Genomic DNA, 10,675 nt, shown 5'->3' on the forward strand with positions numbered 1-10,675 from the left:
CTCTACTACTGAGCACTCGAAAAGAGACGCTATATCCACTCAGATTGTCTAAATGGATCTCCACATGCATTCAAATGTGCTATCGTATCTGGAATACAGAACCACCCGAACATATTAGAATACGTTCTACTAGATCTGTTTCAACCTCAATAGCGTTCCTAAATAATGTTCCAATATTGGAGATCTTTAAGGCAGCCATTTTGGGCTTTTGTCCGCACGTTTGCTGAGCACTATGCAATCACTCATGACTCCATGGCTGACACCATAGTGGGCCTCACAGTACTTGCCTCAGTGACTCAAACAAACCCGAAGTCCGCCCAGCCCTCTGAGAGGCACTACTCTATAGTCACCTGAAGTGGAGCACCCACAGGGACAGCACTCGAAGAAGAAGGGAAGATTACTATCTTGTGCATTAACTGAGGTTCTTTGAGATATGTCCCCCTGTGGGTGCTACACTACCTGCCCTCCTCCCCCTACTTTGGAGTTTGCAGTAGGGACTCTGCGGTAGAAAAGGAACTGGAGGGCTTGGGTCGTGCGCACGCTACATGTGACACTAACAGCACCATGAGACGCCTACTGTGCACACATGATCCGCACAGATGTTGCTACTGTAAATCTCCGATCAGTGGCGCCGGGACACACTGACACCTGAAGTGGAGCATCCACAGGGGGACACATCTCGAAGAAGGGAGTAACCTTCCCTTGTGTGGTGTGGTGGCTAGGAACGGGAATGGCTGTGAACCACCCAGCCTCCTCCAGCTGCCCTAGGAGCTGCTGCCTCTCAGGACTTGCCTTTTCTTCTTGCCCACCACACGGCGGCTCTGCTTTGCCCTCTGCCGCCTGCTGGGGGCGCTGGTCTCCTCTGGCTCTGGGAGGGGGCCATCACTGGCTGCCACTCTGCCATTGTATATAGTTTGGGGGGGCCAACGCCCCCCCCCCATACCTTCAACTCTGCCCATGACCGAGCACCGGGACTATGTCGTGGCCCACTGTTTGGGAACTTCTGTGTTAACTCATTAGCTTGTGTGTCTGGAGGGGACATTTTAGGTGGTATTCTATTGTCCGGGTTTTTTCTTTTTTTTTTTTTTTTTTTTTTCAAATCCTTGCTACAGTTGAAAAATGGAAAATTTGACCATAATTATAGAAGCTAAAGTTTTGGAAGTCTGTTAAGTAAGACAATATCACAACGTGTTGCTTAGGAACAGATTTCATTTGTACAAATGAATATGTATGTATTTAAATAGTGTCAAGATTCAGACCATCACCAGATGTTTTATTTTTAAATGTGAAGTAGCAGCAACTACTGAGGCACAAGATGATACTTCAGCAAAGACTGAATGCTGCTGCATGTCACTATCCTCAAAGTAGATACTCTTGCTTACTTTGATAAGTCAGTCATACGGCAGTTTAAGTTGGCCACAAAATAATACTGTAGTCATTAACCAGGTTAAAACCAGCATTTTATTTTTGTTTAATATTTACATAACACCTTGAAGATGTGCATACTTAAACAACAGAGACAAGCAAAAACAGTGAGTGGGGAGATAGCATGTTGAGATGTTCGTTGTGTTGTATGCACCAGTTTTATAGTTTCATGGCTTCAGTGCATAGCGAGTGTGACTGAGAGCCTTGTTGGCAGTTGATGTAAAACATGCATGCAATGTTGTCAGTTATAATGTGGATAAATTCGTTCTTTACATTGCGGACTGCACATAGCTCTAGTAGATTGAAAGTGAGTCTCCCCAGGAGACCATTTGCCTTGAATCATGTGTTGATTCATATGTGCGCCCCAACCAATCAGTGAGGCGTCTGTGGTGATCACAATCGATGGGGGTTCCTGTTGGAATGGGATGCCCATACAAACGTTTTGTGGTCTCATCTACCATTGTAAAGAGTCTAGGACACTGGTTGGCACTGGGAGCTGTTTGCGTAGGCTGTGTTTGCTGGGTATGTATACCGTGCTTAACCAGCTCTGTAGGCACCGCATATGTAGTCTTGCGTGTCGTACCACAAATGTTGTGGCTACCATGTGTCCCAGTAGCTGCAAGACAGTATGATCCTGTATTTGGAGGCAGGCTCATACCTCTGAGATAAGGTTTGTAATAGTTGTGAATCTGGCTAGGGGCAGGGATGCTTTGGCTTCTATGCCATCAAGGTGTGCCCCAGTGAAGACCAGTTGCTGGAACAGAATTTTCGTTCATTTATCTGTAGCCCTAGATCCCTGAATAGTGTGATAATGGTTTGGACTGTGTCCATTGTTTCTTCTTGAGTTGATCCTTTGAGAAGGCAATTGTCCAGGTAAGGGAAGATCATTATTCCCCCTGTTTGCAAAAATGTGCTGAAACTACCACTAGGGTTTTGGAGAAAACTCTTGGAACAGTAGATAGGCTGAATGGTAGTACTTTGTACTGAAAGTGTTCGTGTCCTACTGTGAATCACACACATTTTCTGAGAGCGGGATGAATGGTGATCTGAAAATAGGGATCTTGGAGGTCAAGGGCTAAAAACCAGTCCCCCTGTTGCAGCGCTGGCAGTATCATGCTTGCTAAGAGAACGTCAACTGAAAAGGAGTGTGAGAAGATAAGCAGAGACATAGGTAGGGGTAGGGAATTGGACATAAGAAAGAGGGGGCGGATGGACAGCATGGGGTCCGTTCCAAATTGCATAACTAATGGGAGAAAGGATAGACAGCATACGGTAAGATGTTTATACACCAATGCGAGAAGTCTAGGTAACAAAATGGAGGAATTGGAACTCCTGGTCCAAGAAATGAAACCTGATATCGTAGGAATAACCGAAACGTGGTGGAACGGTAGTCATGACTGGAGTACAGGTATGGAAGGGTATGTGCTGTTTAGGAATGACCGGAAAAAAGGTAAAGGTGGGGGAGTGGCATTATATGTCAATAATGAGCTAAAATGTAAAGAAATAATAAGTGATGGAATGGATAAGACGGAGTCTGTATGGGCAATAATTACACTGCATAAAAGAACTACTAGAGCCTCCCCCGAGATAGTGCTTGGGGTGTGCTATAGACCGCCGGGATCTAGCCTGGAGGCGGACAGAGAACTACTTAATGTTTTTAGGGAAGTAAAAACTGATAAGAACTGTGTCATCATGGGGGACTTTAACTTCCCAGATATAGATTGGGTAACAAATGCTAGTAACAATAACAGGGCTCAGATGTTCTTAGACGTGCTAGCAGATGAATTCCTTCATCAAGTAGTAACTGAACCGACGAGGGGGGATGCGATTTTAGATTTAGTGCTGGTGAGTAGTGAGGACCTCGTTGAAGAAATGGTTGTAGGGGACAACCTTGGCTCGAGTGACCATGAGCTAATTCGGTTTAAACTAAATGGAAGGATTAACAGAAATGATACTGTAACTAAGGTTTACAATTTCAAAAAGGCCAACTTTAATAAATTAAGGCAACTACTTAGGGAAGTGGATTGGGCTAACATACTTAGGGATCTAAAGGCAGATGACGCCTGGGATTATTTCAAGCAGAAGTTGCATGAGATGTCTGAGGCCTGTATCCCGAGAAAGGGAAAACGATTAGTGGGCAGGAGATTTAGACCTAGCTGGATGAGCGGGAGTCTCAAAGGGGCGATTAAGAAAAAACAGAAAGCGTACAGAGAATGGAAGAAGGGAGGGATCAGCAAGGAAACCTACCTTAGTGAGTTTAGAGCATGTAGGGATGCGGTGAGAAAGGCCAAAAGCCGTGTAGAGTTGGACCTTGCAAGGGGAATTAAAGCCAATAGTAAGAGGTTTTATAGCCATATAAATAGGAAGAAAACTAAGAAAGAGGAAGTGGGACCGCTGAAGAATGTGGATGGAGTGGAAATTAAGAATAATCTAGGCATGGCACAATATCTAAATGAATATTTTGCTTCGGTCTTTAATAAGGCTAATGAAGGGTATAGGAATAGAGGGAGTAGGACAGAGGGGAATAGAGGAGGGGGGATAGACATTACAGTATCAGAGGTGGAAGCCAAACTTGACCAGCTAAATGGGACTAAATCGGGCGGACCGGATGATCTTCATCCTAGAATATTGAAGGAACTGGCGCGAGAAATTGCGAGCCCCTTGGCGACAATTTTTAATGAATCTGTAAACTCGGGGGTGGTACCGTTGGACTGGAGAATAGCTAATGTGGTTCCTATTTTCAAGAAGGGGGAAAAAAAGTGACCCGGGTAACTACAGGCCTGTTAGTTTAACTTCTGTAGTATGCAAGGTCTTGGAAAAAATTTTGAAGGAGAAAGTAGTTAAGGACCTTGAGGTGAATGGCAATTGGGACAAATTACAACATGGGTTTACGAAAGGCAGGTCGTGCCAAACCAACCTGATCTCCTTCTTTGAGAAAGTAACAGACCTTCTAGATAAAGGAAATGCGGTGGATCTAATATACCTCGATTTTAGTAAAGCGTTTGATACTGTTCCGCATGAGGAATTATTTGTTAAATTGGATAAGATGGGGATTGATAGGAAAATCCAGAGGTGGATAAGGAACTGGTTAAAGGGGAGACTGCAGCGGGTAGTACTGAAAGGTGAACTGTCAGATTGGAGGGAGGTCACCAGTGGGGTTCCTCAAGGTTCAGTTCTGGGTCCGATTTTATTTAATCTATTCATTACTGACCTCGGAACCAAATGTAGGAGTGGGCTGATAAAGTTTGCGGATGACACAAAGTTGGGAGGCATTGCCAACTCGGAGAAGGATCGGGATATTCTGCAGGGAGACTTGGATGACCTTGTAAATTGGAGTAATAGTAATAGGATGAGATTTAATAGTGAGAAGTGTAAGGTGATGCATTTAGGGATGACTAATAAGAATTTCAGTTATAAGCTAGGGACGCATAGGTTAGAAGTGACTGAGGAGGAGAAGGACCTCGGAGTCCTGGTTGATCGCAGGATGACTATGAGTCGGCAATGCGACGTGGCTGTGAAAAAAGCTAATGCGATCTTGGGATGCATAAGGCGAGGTATTTCTAGTAGGGACAGGGAGGTGCTGCTTCCGTTATACAAGGCGCTGGTGAGACCTCACTTGGAGTACTGTGTGCAGTTCTGGTCTCCTATGTTTAAAAGGGATGAACTGAAACTGGAACGGGTACAGAGAAGGGCAACTAGGATGATCCGAGGAATGGAAAACCTTTCCTATGAAAGGAGACTCGAGGAGCTTGGTTTGTTTAGCCTAACCAAAAGAAGGCTGAGGGGGGACATGATTGCTCTCTTTAAATATATCAAAGGGATAAATACCAGGGAGGGAGAGGAATTATTTCAGCTCAGTGCTAATGTGGACACGAGAACGAATGGATATAAACTGGCCGTGGGGAAATTTAGGCTTGAAATTAGACGAAGGTTTCTAACCGTCAGAGGGGTGAAATTTTGGAACAGCCTTCCGAGGGAAACGGTGGGGGCGAAAGACCTCTCTGGCTTCAAGATTAGGCTAGATAAGTTTATGGAGGGAATGGTTTGATGGGATTACATGATTCTAATCAATTAGGCAATAACGGCCATCGCTGGTAAAATGAGGGTCTGGCTAGAGAATCTTGCCTGTATGCTCGGGGTTCTGCTGATCGCCATATTTGGGGTCGGGAAGGAATTTTCCTCCAGGGTAGATTGGCAGTGGCCCTGGAGGTTTTTTGCCTTCCTCCGCAGCATAGGGCAGGGGTCGCAAGCTGGAAGATTCTCTGCGACTTGAAGTCTTTAGATCACGATCTGGAGACTTCAACAGCAGAGTTAAGGGAAAGTGGGGGGGGTCAGCTTTTGTGGCCTGCATCATGCGGGGGGTCAGACTAGATGACCATATTGGTCCCTTCTGACCTTAAAGTCTATGAGTCTATGAGTCAATTTTGCTGTAAATAATTTTAATTCTTAGTTGTATATAGTTGTCCGTTCGTGTAGTTAGGTCTCTCCTTGGACTTTCCCCTCTGTGGGGAATTTCCCCAGCCTGTGGACTATGTCCCTGCAAGCCGGTTTTAAAAACTGTGTTTCGTGTCCGCGCTCCTTCTCTGAGAGTGACAAACACTACCACTATCTACTGTCTTGGTGAAGCCTGCATCATCGCATGTTGCTCCATCTGCTGTCTGTTCCCATCCAGAACTCGAGTGGCCCGAGGACTTTGCCTCCACAAGTACCTCATGGAGGTAGGTATGCGCCCATGTGTGCAGCCAGATCCAGCACCATTGGATCTGCCGGAGCAGCGCCTGTCACTGGCGGTGAGCGCCTTCCAGTGCGGCACCCACAGTACTGATGCACCCATTGAAGCCCCACCGTGCACGCAAGAAGCTCAACAACTTTTGGGGACCGCTGCCTAGTGCAGCATTGCCTCCCTCAGCCATGCCAGGTCGGATGAGAAGTCACGCATCAACGTGGATGCACCTGCTCCAAAGAAGTCTTGTATGGAGCATAAGTCTAAGCATCCTCAGGCTCTGCCAGCGCTTCCCTCAGCTCAGGTGCTTGGGCCACCGTCAACACCGCTGGACCATCCGGACTTTCACACCTGGTCCCACACATACCGGGGCGCTTGTCTCCCCTTACACCGAAGGCTGAGCTCCTCCCGTCATATGCTGGCTCTCCTCGGCGCTCCGGTCCTCCGCCTACTTTGAGACTTGGGCATATGAGTTCCTCCTGCTCCGCCAGCATCCTGCTCTGTTCTGACCTTCTCCATGGATATCCCCGATGGATGAACCTCTTCTCCTCATTGACCATCCTGCTCTACCGATGGCACGGATGGTCCCACTCCTGCCAGACCCATCTTCTGACTCAGAGTGCTCCTCCAAGCCAGACCCAACCTTCTCGCCTGCTTGGTCCTACAGCCCAGACACTTGGCACTGACCTTATCCATCGGCATATGTTCCGTTGGCCGACCCGTGGTTCCGCTACCCATGGTCGCTGCCGATGCCCACTGATCCCTACGCCTGGCCCTACTGGCCTACCACCAGACTGTGGAGTACAACCACGCCCGCATCACTGGCCATCTCTGACCCACACCGCTCTTCCTTTATGAGGAGCCTCAGGATGTCCCTGCTCTATTGGCATCATCGGCACTGATGGCACCCCCAGTCCCCACTGGCGCCTCTTCGTTGCTGGACAATGCGCTTATTCCCCCTCCTCTTTCCCCTCCCAATGACCATGTCCAGTACCAGGGATTACTTCGCCATGTGACTGCGGCTCTCAATCTTCCCATGGACTCCCAGAATCAATTCCTGGGCATTATACAACCCCCGGGATCCTCCCATACTGCCCTGCTGAGCCATGAAGGCATCTTAAAGCTGACTCATGCTATCTGGCACTGGCACACCCCGGCCTCCTGTGCCCCTACCCTGAAGCAGGCAGAATGCTGCTACTTCGTAAATAAAAAGTATGGACTTTTTATTTACTCACCCACTGCCTAATGCCCTTGTACATGCGGACACTGAGTCCGTCAACAACATTTCAAGTCCATACCACCTGATTGGGCTGCAAAGAAGCTGGATCTTCTAGGATGCACAGTCTATTAATCTGCGGGCCTGCAGTTCCTCATTGCTAGCTATCAGGGTATCTTGGCAAAGTACGACTTCCTTTCCTACTCTAAGTAGTGGACTTCCAAGTCTTCCTTCCTCCAGAGAAGCAACAGGACTTTCAAGACCTTCTGTACCAGGCAAGTTGGTTGCCAAGGTCGCTTTTCAGACTGCAGTTGATGCTGCTGACACTGCATCCTGCTATGTAGCATCCAGGGTAGTGCTCCGCCATGACTCTTGGCTGTAGTCTAGCAGGTTTCCAAAGGAGGTCCAGACTATCCTCAAGGACCTCCCTTTTGACAACCGTAAGTTGTTAAGCGAAAAGATGGATGAGTCCCTTCACTTCTTCAAGGCCTCCCGTGTCACCCTCTGGTCGCTGGGCATCTATACCCCAGCTCCTCTTGGGACCTGAATCTCGTCCTCTCCAAGCCACCCTTTGAGCCCTTCTTGGCCTGCTCCCTTGCCCATCTTTCCATGAAGGTGATCCTCCTGTTAGCTATCACCTCCTCACGGTGTGTTAGCGAACTGGCAGCTATGATCACAGACCCGCCTTTTACTGTCTTCCAGAAGAATAAGGTCTCTTTGCGTCTTCGTCCAAAGTTCCTCCCCAAGGTGGCCTCTTCCTTTCACCTCAACCAGTGCATACATCTCCTAATCTTCTACCCTAAACCATATGCCTCCTCCAGGGAGCCGAACACTCCACTCCTTTGATGTTCTCCAGGCGCTGGTCTTTTATCTCCAATGTACTCATGCCTTCCGGGTGTACCCTGGCTCTTCGTCGCCATTGCTGAGCACTGCTGGGGTCGTTCCCTCTCCTCACAATGCCTCTCCAACTGGATCTACCATTGTATCATGGACGGCTATGCACTCTCTCATGTTTCCTCCCCCCCTCACCCCCCCGGGCGTCACAGCCCACTCCATGCATGCATATGCAGCCACGTCCGCTTTCCTTGCAGACGTTCCGTGGCAGGATATTTGTTGGACAGCCACTTTGTCCTCTGTCCACACCTTCTCCGCCCACTACACCATTGCCCTTGCATTAGTGACTGATGCAGCAGTCGGTCGAGCTGTACTGCAAACTGTGTCCTCTCAAGATCCCTTGCACCTGGTGCCACACTGAGCACTGCTTGCTACTCTCCCGGTGTTTGGAATCCACATAGGAATCATCACTTGAAGAAGAAGAGAAGGTTACTTACTGTAACTGGAGTTTTTCGAGGTGTGTGGTCCCTATCTGCATTCCAGTCCCGCCCTCCATCCCCTCTGCTCTGGGCTACTTTGATTCTTGGTGTGAGGGAACTGGAGTGGCGTCGACCCGCACAGCCTCTTAAAGCCTCGGATGCACCACGTGGTCAACGCATGATGCACATGTGTGTCAACGGACACTACTATGAATATTTCCGGCTCTGGTGCATGGTGCGCATGCACACATGCATTTGGAATCCAGATAGGGACCACACATCTCGAAGAACCTCCAGTTACAGTAAGTAATCTCCACTTATTCTTTTATGTTTTAGAACTTCATTTAATTGTTTTGCATTTTTCTGAGTTAAAATAACTCATTTAAGTAATGTGTGTTTTGTAATTAGGCATAAGTATCTATCTAAGGCTAAGCCTACTGGAGAACACAAAATCTTACTCTGTTGTTCTAATAAATTGGTGCTTTAAAATATTGACTATTTGGGGCATTATTTGACAGGTCAGTTGACCGATTATTTTTTGACTGGACAAATGCCCAACCCTACACACTCCAGATATGAGTTCCCAGTTGGACAATCCTACAAAACTCTCCCACATGTCTTAGGTCAATCCCCCCCAATTCCTTACCAGTTGCCACTTCATCCTGGAACTCCGGAATACTTTTTGGCCCCAGGATTTCTGTGACCAGAAGAAAGATGTCCCATATTTAGGTCTTTTAAAATTTGATTGACCGTCCTGTAAGCATTTTCCTAGACATAAAGTTGCAGCTATGAAATAGAGTTCTGGACTTATTTTACATAGGAGGTGACATTTTCCTCCTGGTAGCTAATAATAGAAGTTTTGCTACATCTGTAAGTGTATAAAAGAAAACAAGTGAACACTTTTAATCCCCTGAAATAATCTAGATCGCACAGCATGCAGTTCAGTCAAAGCAACTGAAGAAATTTTACTAATCAATAACTTATAAAAGTTTATCATTTAATGACATTAAATCTTTGGTCTTTGTGAAGTAATAGAAGTATGCCTTGTCTTCTCATTTTTTTTCTTCATAGAGGACAGTGTCTGGAATAGTAGTTGCTTCTGTATTCCAAAATGATATACTGCTGTCTGTTTTCTTATCCTGCAGCCTGCAATTATTGTAATTAAAGTAGGTGTTATATAACTTAAAAGAGAGAGTTGTTCTTGAGCTCCCAAATGTGAAATAAAGCTTTCTGATTAATCATAGCTATGAAATATGAATCTCTGGTTACGCTAGTTGTAGTTTAGCTATATCCTAGGTTAAGGTTTGCTTGTTCTTGGGTGTGTATGTATATGTATGCAAAATATATTTAATATCAGTATCATAAATGTTTTCCTACCATATGGTCTTCCCACTATAAATGTTTTCTCATTATCACAAGCTTCGTTGCATGTCTATTTAAATACAATTATCAATGTATTCTCCATTTATGGGATATATAGTTGCCTATGCCAAGTCCACAGCTATCTAAAATGGCAGTGCTGGTTAGGAGCAGTTGAGGTTAGGATTGCCAACTTTCTAATCGTACAAAACCGAACACCCTTGCCCTGATGCCTGCTCTGCCCTGCCCCTTCTCTGAGGCCCCACTCCTTCTCTGAGGTCCTGCCTCCCACTCATTCCATCCCTCTCCCTCTGTTGTTCGCTCTCCCCACACTCACTCATTTTCACCGTGCTGGCTGAGGGGGTTGAGGTGCGGGAGGGGGTGAAGGCTCCGGCTGAAGGTGCGGGCTCTGGGGTGGGGCCGGGGATGAAGGGCTTGGTGTGCTGGAGGGGGCTCCAGGCTGGGGAGTGGAGCAGAGGGGTTCGGAGTATGGGAGGGGGCTCTGGGCTGAGGCAGAGGGTTGGGGTGCAGGAGGGAGTATGGGCTCTGGGCTGGCCGTGTGGGTTCCGGCCAAAAATGGAGGGGGGGGGGGAGCTCTGGGCTGGGGCAGAAATTTGGGGGGGGCTCCGGCTGGGGGGG

General features: G+C 47.2%; 1 protein-coding gene across 4 annotated transcripts in view; it reads left to right on the plus strand.

Annotated features, from left to right (window-relative positions):
- Positions 1 to 10,675, plus strand: part of MLLT10 (MLLT10 histone lysine methyltransferase DOT1L cofactor) — a 209,817-nt gene that overhangs the window by 98,759 nt on the left and 100,383 nt on the right. The gene's annotated exons all lie outside the window — the stretch shown is intronic.

This window comes from Terrapene carolina, unplaced genomic scaffold, assembly GCF_002925995.2.
Source record: "Terrapene carolina triunguis isolate 2854851 unplaced genomic scaffold, T_m_triunguis-2.0 Scaffold84, whole genome shotgun sequence".
Lineage (NCBI taxonomy): Eukaryota > Metazoa > Chordata > Testudines > Emydidae > Terrapene > Terrapene triunguis.